Here is an 18,831-nt window from a genome sequence, read left to right on the forward strand (position 1 = left end):
TTTTGATTATTTTGCACTTGGAGAGAAATTAATTTAAATTAATTTCTCTGTAATTATTTCTTGATTCAAAATTAATTAATTTTCTGGCTTTTAGGATTTTAATTTTATTATGTCAGAAAAATTAATTAATTGACTCTAGATGGGATTTAATTATTTTTCCACCCTCAAATATTTTAGCCATGGTGTCTGATTACGAGGGACCATGAACTAATTTTTTTTTTTTTACATCAAAATATTACAATTTAATTCAACCTTAGAAGGGGAAATACACATTTAGACAAGACCCTCGAGACATTACCCAATTTTGCGACACAATATGATCTAGTACGAAATCAAGTGTTTATAATAAAATAATTTAGCCATGGTGTTCTAATAATGAGGATCTGTGAATTAAAATTATGCCTAAACACACTTTTACAACAGACTCGACAAACACTAGGACTCACGTAAGACATTGTCAATGAATTCCGCCCTAGCTTTGGGGTTAAGCTAGAAGACCTTGCCGATTATGCGTGTTTACAAACACATAATTCAGGGAGGTTAAAAAACTTCTTAAGATGAAATCCTTTGTCAAAAATCATAGGTTTACCCAGGTGTTGTTACATAATTAAACGATCATACTATACATCATTTACTCTAGACTTTGTAGAAATTGGGTTTACAATGATGAATTCATGCTGACTGATGGCTTTAATCTTTGAAATTTTTTCTTCACTTCCCTGTACAATTGCTTTCTTGGATTATTGATTGACGAAGTGTGGTCAACAACGCCAGTGCCACCAATTATGAGAGAAGACAAATTAAGAATGTCTTACTGAAGAAAGACTCCCAGAATGATTTTCTGTTGAGTAGGACCATATACATTGAGCAAGGAAAAGGGACTGGACAATTCCTCTGAAAAAAGTTCTATACAAAGTCCCGCCATAGTGCTCCATGCATTGAGGAATTTAAAACTTCAACTAATCCATCCCACCACCAAACCCCCTGAGCATCCAATAACATCTATATCATGAAAACTCCTCCAGCACAAAAGTTTTTCAAGACACTGAATATTAGTAGGTCCAAAACCTAGGGTCTCTTGGAGAAAAATAACTCTAGGGGATTCAAATTCAATAAGGTGTTTTAGAGAGAGTCATTTGGGGAGACTCACCAAAGCCCTACAATTGAATGAGAGGATTTTCATAAGGGCACATTTAGCAGGGCTGCAACTGGTCCAAGGGTCCCTTGAATTGGAGCTTGTTGTCTCGCGACTATATCCACTTTTGGCACGCTCTTTGGCTTTGGTGATATTGGACTTCCTACCTTGACCCCAAGAATTTGGGCAAGTGATCTAAATTTTACCTAACCCTAAATTTAGGGGGTTTTTTGAAAATGGCGATTAGATTAGGGTGGTAGGTTGGATGAATAAAATCATCACTCGAAAAGGAGAGAGAAGGGGGTGGTAACAAGAGAAGATAAGTCGCATTGAGGCAAAGAGAAAGAACATAAGGCTTGGGAGGGAGAGATAAAAGAGACGAGGAGGGACAGAGGAGGAGACCATAATGATGTAGGGGAGGGGAATCCATGATTTTGATCAAAAGAGACATTAATGTTATTTTAATGAGGAAAAACAACAGAGGAGGCAGAAAACGTACCTGGAACAAGATGCTCCAGTGAGTCCATAGGACCACAACCATCGTCCTTATGCATACAATCCATATGAGGAGCAACAACCATAGATACTAGCTCCTCGGAATGCTAAGGAAGAGCACCGTCTCCCCACTAGAAGAAGGCATCCCATTCAGAAACCCTTCATCTTCCCAAAAATAATTCTCCTCATCAGTCGGTGCCAACTAAACCATTGGGCAATGCTTAACAAGGGGACCATACTAATGACATCTGCGATAGTGGAAGGGACACCTTCATAATCAAGATCCTGAATAAAACTTTCCCCACCACCAAGGTCAGTTTCTTTAGGAAGACCATCCTTGAGGTCCACCTTAACCATAATTCGAGCCATAATTAGAATCCCCAATGTGAGATACGAAGAATCATGTGCCAAATATGTGCCAATAGTGTTCCCAATATCTTGAAATATCTCATCTGCCCAATAGTCTAATGGCAGACCCAACAATCAAACCCAAAGGGGAACCAGATTTGACCACTCCCTGCAAGCATTGAAGAGAGGCGTCCAAAATTTAAAAACAACATGAGACGAGTCTATGTGCCAAACCCTCTCTTCGACAACTTTAACATCCACTGATTTTGCAAATTTCAAGTGAATCCACCCCTTCATAAGAAGCTCCATCTCTGGTTGTGCCTGAACCAAGGGAGAAATGTCATGTGCAGTGCAATCCCTTAGGGTTTGAATTGCAAAATGACGGCCTTGAGCCCAACCCACGAGCAATGTTTCCACCATGGCCGCAACCCGCTCCATGCGGACATCCCCCCAACACCAGAGCCACCTTAGGGCAAGATTTCTTGTGAATGCAATGGGGTTTCTTGGGGCCAATCCTATAATTGGAGTTCTTGCTAAGGCAAAAACACGAGTTGGGTTTCGATGGGAAACCCTTGAGTGCGTTGACCCATCTTGAGAGGTTGGAAATTGGGAACACTAATGATGTATTGGGTCAGTGCCAAGAAGGTTTGGTAACTGGAAATGACTAAATTTTGACAATGAAATAGAGATGTGGTTAGGCATTTCCAACATGAAACCCCTTGGACTCCCATGCCAAAACCAAAGTCGGTCGTCTCCTGGGATCCAAGACCAAAAAATGGAGGGTTATCAATAAGAAATCTGATAGTGAGACTAGTCTTGATGGACCTGAGACCCATACTAGACCAATCCAACCTAAACTCCAACTTGTCGAGATATACCGGGTGTCCTCCCTAAGAAGGGATTCAGTTGAGCATTCGAACACCATGGCATCCATAGCATCGAGGGAATTTTCATGAGCCATATCCTTAACAGCGAGATGTGGAGAGCGACTATCTGATGTAGACAATGAGGACCCTACGAGGCCATAAGGTGTTCCCAAGCGGCTCAGAAAAGTCACAATTATTCCAAAGTAAGGGGAATCCTTGGGCTCATAATCAACAAGCTCCTTATCTTCCATAAAATAAAACAAAATAGTGCAAGGAATAGAATAATGACGCTAGAACCCCAACCCTCAAACCGTGACGACCTCGACCAGCTGCTCATGGAGTCCAACTTTGAATAATGAAATAGAATGTGACAAATAATCGGCATCAAAGCTCCTATGCGGTAGCAGTAGAAAAAAGAAGAAAAACCTTCGAAACCCCTTGAGTGCGCTGACCCATCTTGAGAGGTTGGAAATTGGGAACACTAATGATGTATGGGGTCAGTGCCAAGAAGGTTTGGTAACTGGAAATGACTAAATTTTGACAATGAAATAGAGATGTGGTTAGGCATTTCCAACATGAAACCCCTTGTGACTCCCATGCCAAAACCAAAGTCGGTCGTCTCCTGGGATCCAAGACCAAAAAATGGAGGGTTATCAATAAGAAATCTGATAGTGAGACTAGTCTTGATGGACCTGAGACCCATACTAGACCAATCCAACCTAAACTCCAACTTGTCGAGATATACCGGGTGTCCTCCCCGAAGCTGGGATTCAGTTGAGCATTCGACACCATGGCATCCATAGCATCGAGGGAATTTTCATGAGCCATATCCTTAACAGCGAGATGTGGAGAGCGACTATCTGATGTAGACAATGAGGACCCTACGAGGCCATAAGGTGTTCCCAAGCGGCTCAGAAAAGTCACAATTATTCCAAAGTAAGGGGAATCCTTGGGCTCATAATCAACAAGCTCCTTATCTTCCATAAATATAAAACAAAATAGTGCAAGGAATAGAATAATGACGCTAGAGACCCCAACCCTCAAACCGTGACGACCTCGACCAGCTGCTCATGGAGTCCAACTTTGAATAATGAATAGAATGTGACAAATAATCGGCATCAAAGCTCCTATGCGGTAGCAGTAGAAAAAAGAAGAAAAACCTTCGAAACCCCTTGAGTGCGCTGACCCATCTTGAGAGGTTGGAAATTGGGAACACTAATGATGTATGGGGTCAGTGCCAAGAAGGTTTGGTAACTGGAAATGACTAAATTTTGACAATGAATAGAGATGTGGTTAGGCATTTCCAACATGAAACCCCTGTGACTCCCATGCCAAAACCAAAGTCGGTCGTCTCCTGGGATCCAAGACCAAAAAATGGAGGGTTATCAATAAGAAATCTGATAGTGAGACTAGTCTTGATGGACCTGAGACCCATACTAGACCAATCCAACCTAAACTCCAACTTGTCGAGATATACCGGGTGTCCTCCCCCGAAGCTGGGATTCAGTTGAGCATTCGACACCATGGCATCCATAGCATCGAGGGAATTTTCATGAGCCATATCCTTAACAGCGAGATGTGGAGAGCGACTATCTGATGTAGACAATGAGGACCCTACGAGGCCATAAGGTGTTCCCAAGCGGCTCAGAAAAGTCACAATTATTCCAAAGTAAGGGGATCCTTGGGCTCATAATCAACAAGCTCCTTATCTTCCATAAAATAAAACAAAATAGTGCAAGGAATAGAATAATGACGCTAGAGACCCCAACCCTCAAACCGTGACGACCTCGACCAGCTGCTCATGGAGTCCAACTTTGAATAATGAAATAGAATGTGACAAATAATCGGCATCAAAGCTCCTATGCGGTAGCAGTAGAAAAAGAAGAAAAACCTTCGTAAATCAAAGGTGCTAAGCCCCCGAATCCTTGCAGAGAGCCGAAATATATAGGTATTTGTTGTAGCATAATTTTTTTTTGACAATAGAGGCCATCTAGAGCCTCTTTGTTGACGTATTTTTGTTCAAAAATGTATTGCACCAAGTGCTATTTTGGTTATATGCACTCTTATTTGCTATATAAATGAGAAATCTTGCATATTTGTGTCTACATGGTTTGGATTCATTTGGATGCACATGAATATATACATGTTTTTCTTTAAAAATTGAATATTTGATGTTTCTTTGGTCTTGCTTTTTTAACAGTTCTGATCTGGTTCCGACTGGTTCCCGGTTCAAAGGGTTTTCTGGTTCGATCACGGGTTCGGTTCCGATAACGTTGGTTCCAACATGGTCCTGCTTCAGTCCTCCTTCCACACTAAATTCCTTCCCATCCTCAATATGCTTCTTTATAGAGTGGAGATGATACTTTTTTCCCTTTACTGGAATGTAATATTCATCAGAAGCACTTGATGTGTTATGGCTATCGACACTCAGAAGTCCAACTGTTGCTTGCTAAAGTTAGGTATAGCTCCTATCACCATCTCTGAGATATGATCCCATTCCTTGTTACCCTTCTATTGGATCCCAATTCTTCAATTGACCGCATCTCATCCCAAGAAAGGGGGCTATTGAAAGGGCGAGTTTGGAGGTGAATCATCATTTTTCTCATTCATTTGACAACTCTTCCCTTCCAAGTTTATCAGGGATAGTATATGTGCTCTGTTTTTCTTGTACCCACTCCAGAGTCCGGGCCTTCCATTGGGCCTGAGTGATGTCCACAATGGCAAGAGATCTTTCTCCCTGCCCCTTTAAGCCCTCTTCATTATAGCAGCCAAACATCATTTCATCTTCTTGCCTAGTGTCAAATTGAGTGTGTTTCTGTTTGGGGGACTATATGACCTAACCTAAGCAATGTTCTGGAGGATTCTAGCAGTTATATCCGAATGAATGAATGTTCTGGATGAATAACTCTTGCAGCTATATCAGAAAGCTCTGGCTTGGTTCTATCGGCCATCTCCTACTCTGATCTGGATCTTATGTAACCTCTTCATCAGGAATGAATTTCGCAGGGCATCCTCTTCTAAGGTAGCCATAAAGATCACATATACTGCATCTAAAGGGGATCTTAACATAGTCTAATTCTTGCCTATAGAACCATCCTCCTACCTCTATAGCTATCCGTTCTGGTAATCCATCACCTAAATCATTTCCACACAATTCTTGCCACTGAGGTATTTTCCAGATCCCTTGTACTCTCATCAATGTCAAAAAGTCTGCCCAGCATGTTCCCTATTAAAGTTAGGGTTCTGTCTGTCCATAGCTCCATTGATAGGGAATGTGGTTTTATCCATAGAGTCTGTATATTAGTGCTCTCCTTCGTGGTGTCAAGTAGAGGGGGTGTCCATACTTTGAGGGGTAGGATGGAGCTATCCCAACCAGATGGCCCCTTGAATGTTTTCTCTGTCATTCCTCAATTGGAAGATTAAGTGAGGCCTAATAATATCCACACAGGCAGCCAGCCTGGGGACTTGGTCCTGTGGCCTCCTGCTTGTAATTCACAGCGCAACACTCAACTACTTCAGCCAATCCATGAAGCTTTTAGTACTACTCTAGCCCAAGCATGCTTAACCGCATAATTCTGATAAGATCCAATGCATTAACACTGGTATGATTGCACCCAGCTCTCAAAGTTGAATATGAAACCAATACAAAACTTTTTGATTATAGTTTTGATGATTCAAGTAGAAAAACCTGAAAGATAATTCCAGTTTGAGTCCATAAGCATTCTAAAAGCTTTTCTCTGTTTCAATTGGTACAATATGGTTGCTCTGTTAAGTTTGATAGATCACAATAACAGAAGTCCAGTAGATTCGATGGTTCATGAAAACCTCAGGAAGGGCACTGTTTTACTTGTTTGGTTCACCTCCTTGTGCTGGACTTAGTAGTGACGGTTGAAGGCTGTTAATTACCAAACAAAAGTTTAATTTGATGTGGGGAAAACATTTGAAAAACTCAGCTCTCAAACGTTCAGAAAAGTTCTGATAAGTTCCAGTGCATTAACACTGTTATGATTGCACCCAGCTCTCAAAATTAATTATAAGAGCAATACAAGATAATTTTTAATTATCGTTTTAATGACTCAAGTAGAAAAACTCGAAAGATAATTCAGTTTGAGTCCATAAGCATTCTGAAAGCTTTTCCGTTTCAATTGGTACAGTGTGGTTGCTCTGTTAATTTTGATAGATCACAATGACAGAAATCCAGTAGATTCAATGGTTTATGAAACTCGCAGGAAGGGAACTTATTTACTTGTTTGGTTCACCCCCTTGTGATGGACTTAGTAGTGATGGTTGAAGGCTGTTAATTAGCTAACAAAGGGTCAATTCAATGTGGGGAGAACCTTTGGAAAAAGTCAGCACTATATCTCTAGGTGAGTTTTTGGATGTTATCAGCTTAGCTTTGGAGTTCTCTTATGATGCGCCTATCTTGGAGGCTTTGCCTTTGCTTTTTGACTGCATTTGTCGCAATTTGAACGGGTCTAGTATCTGTAGGACTTTTAAGGGTGTGACAATTCTAGATAGCTATCAATAAACTGTAATAATTTTTTTTTTTTTTTTTTTTTCTGGCCTTATTTTGATTTTTGACATTAATGTTATCCTTTGTTTTATTAAGGCCATCTCTGTATACAGATATGTTTGATGGTTCATGGTAGTGAAGCCTTATTATGCCCACCTCATGGTTGTGACGTTTCTTCCAAAGAATATATGTTTATGAGAATGGATTTAATGAACTCTTAGATTATGTCTTTTATGTATCCCCTTGCCCACAGAAGAAGGCATTGGATGGTACTCGATTATGTGGGTGGTTGAACAGTTACTTCATGCAACTTAATGATGAAGTGCAGAGAGAACTATCTGCAGAATCAGAGGAATTCCTACTTGGATGTGCCCCTTGGAATGCATCATACCCATTCTCACGTGTATCTGAAGCATTGTAACAACTCCTTACTCCCTGTTATGTTGGAAACCTGCGATTTGATATTATGCATTGTGCATTCACATGTTTCAGTGGTGTGTGTACTACTATTGTAATCTTGGAGTGAGTTTTAAATCCACCGGTTTGACACTACTTACTAGGATTATGATGCACACGCACATGGATGCATGCAGCAGAGTGAATATAAAAGTGGTTAGTATCCTGTTCATGGAAGCGTTAGAGAATCCTTTGCATATGCTAATTCTTATTTACCACACAGGTGTTGAATTCTAAATTTTTACCCTAAAATATTATGAGATAAAGTTGCTAACGGTAAAGGCTGAGAACCCATAATCTTATGCAGGAGGTAACTGTGACTACCGGCAAATAAAAAAGTCTCTTGCCAAAGATAGCTATTAATGAAGGCTGTTTATGCATACTAATTTAGAACCTGAAGTGGGTGAGGATGCTGAGCTGGAAGTACATGCCCAGGGAGGGAGCTGGGTCAGTGAAAATGGGGCATTGTTATGGGCCCCACCCAGGTTTGAATCCTTAGAGTGGTGGGTTTGCCACTCAGGGCCAGTATACCCTCACAAGGGGTCCATCGTAAAGTGGTAGAGCTGTGGCTGTCAAGTTGTGCCCAGTCTCATGTCTCCCAGCATCAAACAGTGCCCCAATTTTTGATATGTGGTGGATGCTGTCATTTAAAACTCTTGAAGCATATTACTAAGAGTTTTTTTTTTGTGCTGGGAGTACCTCCCCTTTCAGTGGAATGTTGGACCCACATTTTTTTGGTGTCATACAAGCAAACCCCTTTGTGTCTAGTGGTGGGTCCCTTTCCACTTACCGACTTGGTGGTTTTGGAAAATCACCTTTCGTCGTCCAAGACTTGTTCGAGTGTCGGTTGAGTTGTATCGTCCATTAATTATAATCTTTCTTTATTCAAAGAGATACCAATGCTAGATCGCTTGTTAGAGCAGATATCGTTGTTTCTTGTGCATATCTTTCTAGTATCTCCAAAATTGTGGTTTAATGTATTATGCACATAGAAGAATTTATACTGTGGTTAACAATTTCCTGTCCATGCACTGTTTACCCTCTTGGAAATAATATTGATAAGTAGATTCTATTGAGCCTGCGAAGATTCCTGCTTTTGTGTAAAAATCTAACAAACCATGTATTCACAAGTGTTACATGTCTTTGTTTCGTAATGGTAAACCCAATGAACAATTAGCTTTATTGGATGCAAAGTTTTCATAGGCTTGGCCATAGTAAGCAAGGTTTCACTCTGAATGTTTTCTGGAGATGTCAAAGGCTTTCCTAAGTGGAGTGTGGTATTATCCATTTACATGTGCTTTCTTAAAAGAGCTAGTTAGGCTCACTGCCTCAAATTGCCAAGCATTAGGACATAGGAAATCTTCATTTCCAAAATGACAGAAATGCTACCAAATTCACTGTGGTAATGCACATTTACTATTTTGGTTCAAGGGTACTTGCAGCTAGTGTTGAATTGAATGGCATTATTTATAAAGGAAATTTAGAATTGCCCAACTTCGAGGGTCTTGTTACCACTCAATCTAGGGTCTTGTTACCACTCAATCTAGTAGGGTTCTGTTATTGGGTAAAACCCAACACCTCCCATTATTCACTTGATTCCTACTATGGGACCCGTTTTACTGATTGATTGTTAATATTATTATTTGATTTTCTAAATTTGGATTGATCCGGTGAGTTCGTTTCGTTCATATTTTTCCTATCTAAACTCATTTGATCTATTTGGACTTTTTAATTTGTAAAATTCACCTATTCAAAGGTCGGTTATTTTTCATCACTTTGGCCTATTTGATTTTGTTTGTTTTATTATTTTGTCTTATTATACTTGTAAACAATCCTTTTTATTGTTAATAGTACTTTTTCATTTTTGTAAATATTTATTTTTTTTTATAACCTCCGAAGCCAAGAACTTCATTTAGGCCTTAAGCCTAAATAATTTATCAAAGTGGTACATTGGGATAGGATTTATATTTAGAATCATGCATCGGAACACATATCATATACCAAAGTTCAAACCATATAAAATGTTATCGGAACTATTGAAAATATTGGAACCTTTTACATGGCTTAACATAAAATAGTAACAAAGTTCGAAACCATTTGAAATAATATATGAGGCAGGGGTTTTAAACTACATTATAATGTGAAAGGCTAACCACATAGGCGGGGAGTTGATATATTTGTTGGAAACACTGAGAGTGGGGGTGAATCATTATTTCTTTTTTTATTGTTCTTGTTGTTACCAAAAGCACACACACACACACACACACACATACACACCACACACACATATATATATATAAAACTGGTTGCAATTAGTTGCCAAGCTCCAACTTGGACTTCAGTGAGGTTCCAACCTCCAGAGCACCAACTCTGTCTTGCAATAGTTTTGCACTTAGGAGCACCAACTCCCAAGGATTTTCACCCCTGTTTAGTTCAGAGGCTCCAACTTCTTGGGCTCCAACCCAAACCTGGTACCAACTGTTTTGCTGCAGTTTTCTGCACCCAACACTGTTGAGCTTCTGCCTTTCTCTAGTTCTCCTGTGTCTTTGGTCTCTCCTGCCTCTTGCCTATTCTTCGACCTCCTCTCTTATAGATTATGCATTCATTAACAATACTTACCTTGTGTTTTTCTGTTTTTATGTGTTTCATACACCTCTGACTGATCGTTTCCACTTTCCACTGCCTCTTTGGCTTCCTCCTCCATCGCTGTAGATTCCTCTGCCATCACTTGATCTTTCGGCTTCCCTCCACAATCGCTGTGGCTTCCTCTGAGCTGTTCGAGTTCATTGATACTCCATGGACACGTAACTTAATAAGAGAAGTCCAAGGAAAACTCAGAGAAATCATTGTAACGCATTACATCGTAACAACGTTCATTTTCCAATCATTATGGACACACAGGTTTTTTTTTGTTATTTATTTATAATTTGTTTGGTTCTTAATTGGTTCAGTTTAACGGAGATGTTGTGCCCCAATCGCAATCACTATCGCCATGAATCACCCCATTTAACTGACGTTTAACCTCTTGAACCATCGGAACAACTATTGTAAGCCTTTCAACCTAAAAACACCCCCGCACAAGCCAAATATTTCATTACACAGTGAATATGAGAAAAACAGAAAAAAAAGACTAAAGGCGGACTTCAAGAAATATTAACACCTGCACCTATTCCTGTATCGGGTCTGGTCCATATCGCAATCATGCTTTAGTGTGGCAAGGCTTCATAATATGCGATATGTGATGGATGCGATGATAAATTAAGTCATATTGCAATGTGCGGCGGGTCCGCGTGGATATGCATTGCAATCAGGAGTTGCCCTTGGCGAGGTTCGATGTGACGTTGCAAATTGCCGTCGGCGATCACAATGGACCACTTGACACATAGTAGCTCCGCTCTCGAAGTGCCAATGCGATATACATCGGCAATCGCAAGTTGCAAGGGTTCAGGGCTCGACGTTAACGCAGACCACTTCATTATAGCGATGCGATATTAGGTGCCGGACCTGATATGACTCACCGCTCCCGTGTATTAAGTTTCAAGTCCGCTTTCCGCCTCCGATAGTGTATTTGCCTATACTCTGTCTTTCTGCCTTTTCTGCTTCCTGATAATGTAAAAACATGCATATATATGATTTAGCCGCTGATACATGAGGTTGTGACATAAATATGATATGTGCTCCCGATAGTGTTTAAATGCATGCATAATATATTGTTCTGTGCCTTCGATAGTGTAAAAGCACACATATAATATATGCTCCTCCGCCTGTGTTTGCATGCATATAACTCTTTTGTGGCCCGATAGCTCCCGATAATATAAATGCACCCATTGCTCCTCTAATGGCTCTGTCTGCTTCCTTATAGCTCTGCTTGTTCCTCTGTTGCTCCGATGGCTGTCTGCGTCCTCTGTTTGCTCCTGTACTTTGTTCCTCATGCCTCTGTTATGCTCCTCTTGGCTTCGTCTGCTCCTCGAATATTGCCATATTGACATCAATGATAATCTGTGTCCAACAATATTACTGCAACCAAAACATATGATATAACAAAGTCCCACTCTTATAATATTATATCGGGAAAAATTGATCGATGTTTCGTTGTGAGCACAATTAAAAGTTTTGATATGGCCTCTAGCCCCAAACCTTCGATATATGCCCACTCTTGCCACGTTGCCATGTCTCGATGCCACATCCTTTGCTTTTCCTACGGGTTCCACTGCCATACGTCATATACCACTCCCGTAGATCAGAGATTTCGGGAATTTGAAGTTGTAACAATATTTTAAAAACCCGATAGCACAAAATTGCCAAACGGACCCCAGACCTGATGCAATTCTTAATCATAAATTTATTTGGGTTTGAGTTCCAAGGCCTTCAAAACTTTTTGTTTGATTGCTTGTTTCAAACCCTGATACCTCTGGCGAAACCGATATATCTTTAAATTTTGATTCAAATCGGGGTTTTAGATCCATGGCATATATCGGAGTTTTATTAACTCCCGATACCTATAGTCTTCCGATACTAGCCCTCTGTCCGCCAACTGTTGCACCCTAGACCCGATTTGTTTATTCACTATGGTCTAATGTGTTATCGATTCTGTGCCATCGGAACTTGGCAATGTGTTATGTTGTAACATAAATGATTTTGATAAGTTAGATATTTATAAGAGGGTATACAAAATAGAAAGCAAAAAAATAGAATAAAAGAATGAAAATATGAAAATTGTTTTAAAAAATATGAAAAGAACCCCATGAAAAGAAAAACAATTGTACAAGTGAGCAAGCTCAAATGCCACTTGAAATAATTCTTGTTTAAATAATTCTTGTTGGAATAATTCAACCAAACTGTTAAATCTTAGTTGAAATTAGTAGATATGATAGGTTAGAGAAAAATTGACCAAAGCATTTAATATTGGTCAATTGCATTTTATGCACTAGAATAGGTTAGAAATCACTTTAGGAAATAAAAGAGGGCATGCTAGATCAAATGTGCCCTTAGGATTATTAATCATGCTTTGATAAATTTATCTTAGTTAAATAATAAACTAATCATGTCATTTAAACATGATCAGCGAGATGTATTAAGTATTACATTGAGTTTTATTATAACCCCAAGAGACGATTTGATGTTTTGTTGGCTTGTGATATCGAAAGAGCACCTTCCAACAACCATGATTTTCCCGCCCTGATCAACGACGGGGAAACCACTTTGCACCCCCCCATCCCATTTCCCGTTAACTCAAGGGGGGTGGTGGTGTCCCGGAACGTAGTATCGCTTTCTCGGCCCCACACAACGTGGCACTCCCTCATGACTTCACACCCCTTCCTCCAAAACCACTTACCATTGACCCCCCCTGAAATTGGGCTATCACTCCTCCGCTCTCGCCAACAATCACCATGTCGCCTCTCGCATTTTTTCCTTCCGCTAATCACATCACGCCACTTGTCATTCCTCCATTCGCTCATATCCTATTCCCGTTGCTATCTGCCCATTATACGCTTATCCGTTGCAATATTCCCGTTGCCCATTAATACACCTTAATCCTGTCTGTAACGGCTTCAACCGCAACGGTAAGTGATCAAGTCTATAAAATCACCTTGTTTCCTCTCGCGCGACTTTCCAGCTACTCTGTTACTGTCTTCAATTGTAGATACTATTTTAAGCTTTAGCAACTCCTACCGTCCAACACATGTCAATCTCAGCAAATTCATAAGCCCACTACCATTGACAGAGTTTCATCGCCCATCCAGGTACCTATTCAAGTCAAAGCTTTGTCATTTTCCTTCTCAAACTTCTTAGTCATGGCACCAAAGGGAAAGGGCCAATCCTCTAGCAGTAAATCAAAAAGTGAGGATAACCCTAAAACCTCTGCTACCCTGGACCTTGATCATATGCCATTAGCAAACCAATATTTCAAGATTGCCGACACCGAGTGTGAATTCAACCTGTTTGAATTACATCACTGGTTAAAGAAAAATTACCTAGACCAACAAGATGAGGTTAATCTTTGGAACCCCTATTAGCTATGTTCATTTTCCCACAGACACACTATTTCCCTGATCTTGTCATGTGGTGTCAAGCTAGATACAATCCACTGCAAAGAACCATTGTGGCCCAGAATGGAGACATTCTGATCTCAATTACACATGAAACCATAAACCAAACGTTCCTAAATCCCTCAAAATGACTCCGTCGGCCATTTTTCTGCTGCGGTGTCTTATGGATTTGTATCATAAGCTATCTTTCCTCAAAGAGCCCAGATTTTCGAGATTTTCCTTTCAGAAGATTCTCTCAACGTCTTAAGAAAAATCCCCCTTATCCAGCTTCTATGTTCCCAGAGAAAGCCAAACAAATCATTGCTTTAGTTTCTTGCCTCTCAGGGTATCCACTAGACCAGTGGGTAGGTGAGCCTATCTAGGCTTTCTATCTATTATCTCTAATGAACACAAGCTAGTATTATTGTTCAATTTTAATCAATTCCTGGCTGATAATATGCATGAACAAATGATGAAGATGACTACAGAAGACATGTTTAATTATTCATTGTATTAGTCTACATGTGTGCCTTTTCAGCAAGGAGATAAGTTTCCTATAACTCTACATAAGCAAGGTGATCAAGGCATCAACCAATCAGTGGGATAGTGGAGTTTATTATGTTAGGGAAACTCAAGAGAGTTTAAATTTGCAGACTTCATAGACAGTTTTGTTCATACAGTTGCAGGGCCTTCTTAACAATCAGAGTGAGCCAAGGATCAATTCAAAGATTAAAAGGATTTGCACTTGAGTGAGAAGACAAAAAACGGGAGACTGGTATTTATACCAGAAATATAGAGAGATAAGAGTATATGGATGTGAGTTGGCTCCCTACAGTTTGCCTAAATATGTTCCAATGAGGTTTTCTCTCTGTAATATATGGGGCAGATGATCAATATGGATGAAATCCATTTTGTCTCATGTAAAAGAAAATCATAATTCAATCAAGACTCAAGTGGGACCATTAATATGTAATAACAGAACAAAAGGAGATGACGCTGACTCAATCCTCAAGCAATTCAACTTTCAGCCTAGTTTCACTTGGGCATATGATCCATTCAACATAATTTCTAATTTAAGGTGGAACTCAAAACCACACTTATAATCAAGCCCACAGACCAAAAATGAGAAGTTTATGAATTAATACAAGTGGGAGGAAAATACATTGCAAGAACAGAAGAGTAGATTCTGTCTACAACCACCCTCCACACTTAAGTACTTCAAGATAAACGGAGAAAAAGGCAAAGGGAAGAAACTACATCTCCAACATGTACAAAAATAAGTGCCCAAGAATTCCATCATTCAACAAAAAAAGCAAAGGACACATCTCAAAGATGTCACCATTCAGGATGAGGAAGAACAACAAACTTGTTACGAGTGGTTTATAGTTTTCCACAGGGGCAGAGGAACACTTCCCTGGCATCCCATCCTCCTTGGCCTCACATAATCCTTAGAAAATCACAGTCAACAGATTTGGGTGAACATGTTGATCCCAATGTCTTCAGTAAGTTTTTGCAAATTAAGCTAAAAAATGAACACTCAAAGCCAACACCTATGCTCAGTTTTGGAAGTAGACTTCTACCTCCCAGCTCAGGTTGTTAAACAACGTTTGATAGTGAGAAAGGAATGATGCAAATGACATTCTTACTAGCTCAAGTACCATCTCCAAAAATTCCGCAGATTATAAGAAGACTATCTTCTCATTTGATGCAAAACAAATACATCCCATTAATCAAATGGATATGCATAGACAGTATGGAGAAATGATTTTCTCCACCATGACAAAAACTGCTATAGAACTTTCAAAGTTAAGGACATCTCTAACAAATGTGCAGACACAATTAAAATTGGTGAACATTTCTCATTAGCAAAGGACACCAAAATCAAAACATTAGAAGATTTGGTGACCACGCTGGGTTATGATCCTAGTGATGTCAAAGCAGTGGAAAGATCATCAAGAAAAAGAATGCAAACATGGCAGCACTCAGGAAACAACTGAAGTAGGCTTCTAGTGAGGATCCACAAACAAGAGAGATAGAAGAAAGTGAGCAACATAAAGAAGATATGCTCAAATTGATCATTGAGCAAACTATACAGATAAAGGAGATGGACGAACAAATAGAGAAGTTACTTAAGGAAAAAGAGGAGGCTGGCACAGGGACTATAGCTCCAGTGACAACCATACCAACATCAGTGCAAGGGGATTCAACATCAGTACAAGGGGATTTGATCGAAGTTATGCAGGACCCGACTCTTAAGAGATAAGAAAATGATAAGCTCCAACATAAACTAAAGAATCTAGAAGCACAAAAGATAAAAAATGATACCCTCTTGGTTGAAGAGATGCAAAATCTCATCAACTTGCCAAGAAGATAGATCAATTAGAAAATCAGTCACTAATGGCTCACACCATGGCCCAAGCCAAGAAAAGAATTTGGATGGATATCAATCATGCCATAACTGAGGTTCGCCATCCATTCAGATTTTTTTTGAACAAGAAGAATTAATTAAGAGGTGCCAAACAATAATTGAACTAGTTAGAACAACACTGGGACAAAAACCAACTGAGGCTACATCCATGATTAAAGGGTCGAACTCAAAGACTAGGTCAGTTAGAGCAGATTCAATTGCAGATAGGACAAAGACAATCCTAGAGATCCAAAAGTTATTGTAGAAATAGTAACTTAATGATTCAGTTGGAGACTATGTCAAGCTTGGAAAACGGTCTGTAGAGATTTCATACCAAATTTAATTTGCTGAATCAAAGAGGATTGTCAGGGTTAGTAGCACCCAATAACATATTAATTAACTTGGAAGATTACTGTGAGAAGCTTTACACCATTGCAACAGATACATCCAAGTTTGCAGGGATTAAGGGACATGTCACAGGTAAAGCTTTCATTGAAGCCTTGGAGTTTGATTTAACTATCAAACATGAAATCAAGCACATTTATCATCAACCAACTTTCGAGAAAATACACTAAAGTAGATGAAGTTTATAGAAAGCTAATAAATCTTTTTATATACCCAATGATGAAAAGCGGGATCAGTTGTGTGATACTATCGAGTAAAAAGTGTTATCTCCAACAAAGATACAACAAGACAACACATTTTGGGGCCAAGTCATCAATAATTTCCTCGAAGATAGTGCCCAACACCTCTAACAGTTTAAGTATTCATACATTTTTGTACTAGTTTTGTAATCAGTTAGATGTTTTCTAGAATCCAAATATATTTTATATAAATAAGTGGCAATTCGATGTATTAAGGGTTGAACCCTTCGATGAGTTTTCTAAAGCAGAATTGTATCAAATCGAAATTGCTTCACATTAATGAGAGGATTCTGGATTGCTTCAAACAACTTGTCACTTGTGTGAGTTTTTCTTATGATTCCACTTCAATTTGGTATTCTGCATGTATTTAAGTTTTTATGAAGAAAACTGGGTAAGAGAACACTGAATATCAGTGTATCTTAAACCCCCTTTGAAGTTATAATCTATCTTAAAGATTTGTTTATTGGACTTTTTGTCTTTATAAACTCCTCTACATTTATAAAATTGTCAACCATCTTCATAAGATTAAATATATTTTGTTGGCTATAAACATTGTTTACTTGCATGCTTTTTATGATTAACTAAAAATTCAGTGTGAATATTTAAGCTTCTTATATCTTTGCCTTTCCACACACTTTTAAATCAAATTACTATTGAAAGGTAAAGGATCAACCATTCTTAATATTTAGTATTAATAAGGTTTAAGAACTTTCCTTTAATATGCTCATAACATTGTTCATCCAAAAACTTTTAAAACAACAAAACATTTTAGATGCTCTGACATAATTAATTAACTTAGAATTATCTCAGAGGACAACATTAGATTGGCGCCGTTGCCGGGGAACGAAAATGAATTATTTTCCCTGGGCAACAATAGAACTTTCCTTTAAGGTGAATAAAGGACTAGTAGATAAAAAATCTTTCACATGGCGACTTCACAAACCCGAACTGGCTCTTTCAAGTCACACTAGATCTCATTCTGATTTTGAAATTGTTTCTCCATTATCTGATCCAGAAGACACTGTAAGTGAATGCTCTTTAAGAAGAAGACTTGAAGCTTCTTCCTCTTTTTCTATACCACTGCAACCTAAGGATATGTTCAACCTTTGATTCCTTTAGGTCTGTTCCATCTCCTTTAGATTGGTTGACTTAACAATAAGGGTTTTAAACTACTATCCCAAAGGAGTTGATCTATAGTCAGTTCTTTTAGTCCATTCATTTCCTAAACTACCTTAGAATCACCTGAGTTATAAGAAGAATTGGGATGTACATTTACCTGAGTTAAAACCTACTGATTTTATCTCTCCCATTGTTTATACTTTTCCATTTACTTCTGCCCAACCTGAGGAAACTTTTTTCGTATATTCAAATCCTTTGTTTGAAAACAAAGAAGAAGTTGTAAACAGAGGTCCAGAAGTTAGTCATCAAAACACCTTTTAAAACTTTAAGAAATCCTCCACCCTCTTTTCCTCCACCTACTTTACACCTCCATCTTCACCTATAACCTCATCATCATCTACCTCATCTTCTATCACATCTTCTACTAATTCATCTTCATCTTCAAGCATGGCTACTTTTCAACCTATTGTTCAAGCTAGGTATGCTGCTTTACAACGTCCTAATATACTCAATAATTTTCCTGATGGGTATTAAAACACCTACCTAGGTTTAATGGGGAAATTGGTTTGTCTGCTGAAGACCATTTAACTGCGTTCTTGGACTTTGCTGATAAGATGAACATTGAACGTGAAAATGGGTATATGAAGATGGTGTTCAATCACTAGAAGGGAATGCCATAATTTGGTTTAAACAACTAAGACCAAATTCTATCTGATCTTGGAATGAATTAACTACCATATTTAAGATCAATGGGGGGTTAAAAAGGATCTTGTCTATTTTCTTACAGAATTTGAAGAATTGAAAAGAAACCCTGGTGAG

At 39.0% G+C, this 18,831-nt stretch overlaps 1 protein-coding gene across 1 annotated transcript in view; it reads left to right on the forward strand.

Annotated features, from left to right (window-relative positions):
• TIC20-II (chloroplast import component Tic20-II) overlaps positions 1–6,457 on the forward strand; it is an 83,516-nt gene extending 77,059 nt beyond the window's left edge. Inside the window, exon 2 of the mRNA XM_089373109.1 lies at positions 5,045–6,457. The gene's annotated coding sequence lies outside the window, so the exon portion shown is untranslated. The remainder of the gene's footprint in view (positions 1–5,044) is intronic.
• Positions 6,458–18,831: the final 12,374 nt, after the last annotated feature.

The sequence above is a fragment of the Pinus tabuliformis genome, chromosome 8, assembly GCF_031772625.1.
Source record: "Pinus tabuliformis cultivar Carrire ecotype Pingquan chromosome 8, CPIR1, whole genome shotgun sequence".
Taxonomy (NCBI): domain Eukaryota; kingdom Viridiplantae; phylum Streptophyta; class Pinopsida; order Pinales; family Pinaceae; genus Pinus; species Pinus tabuliformis.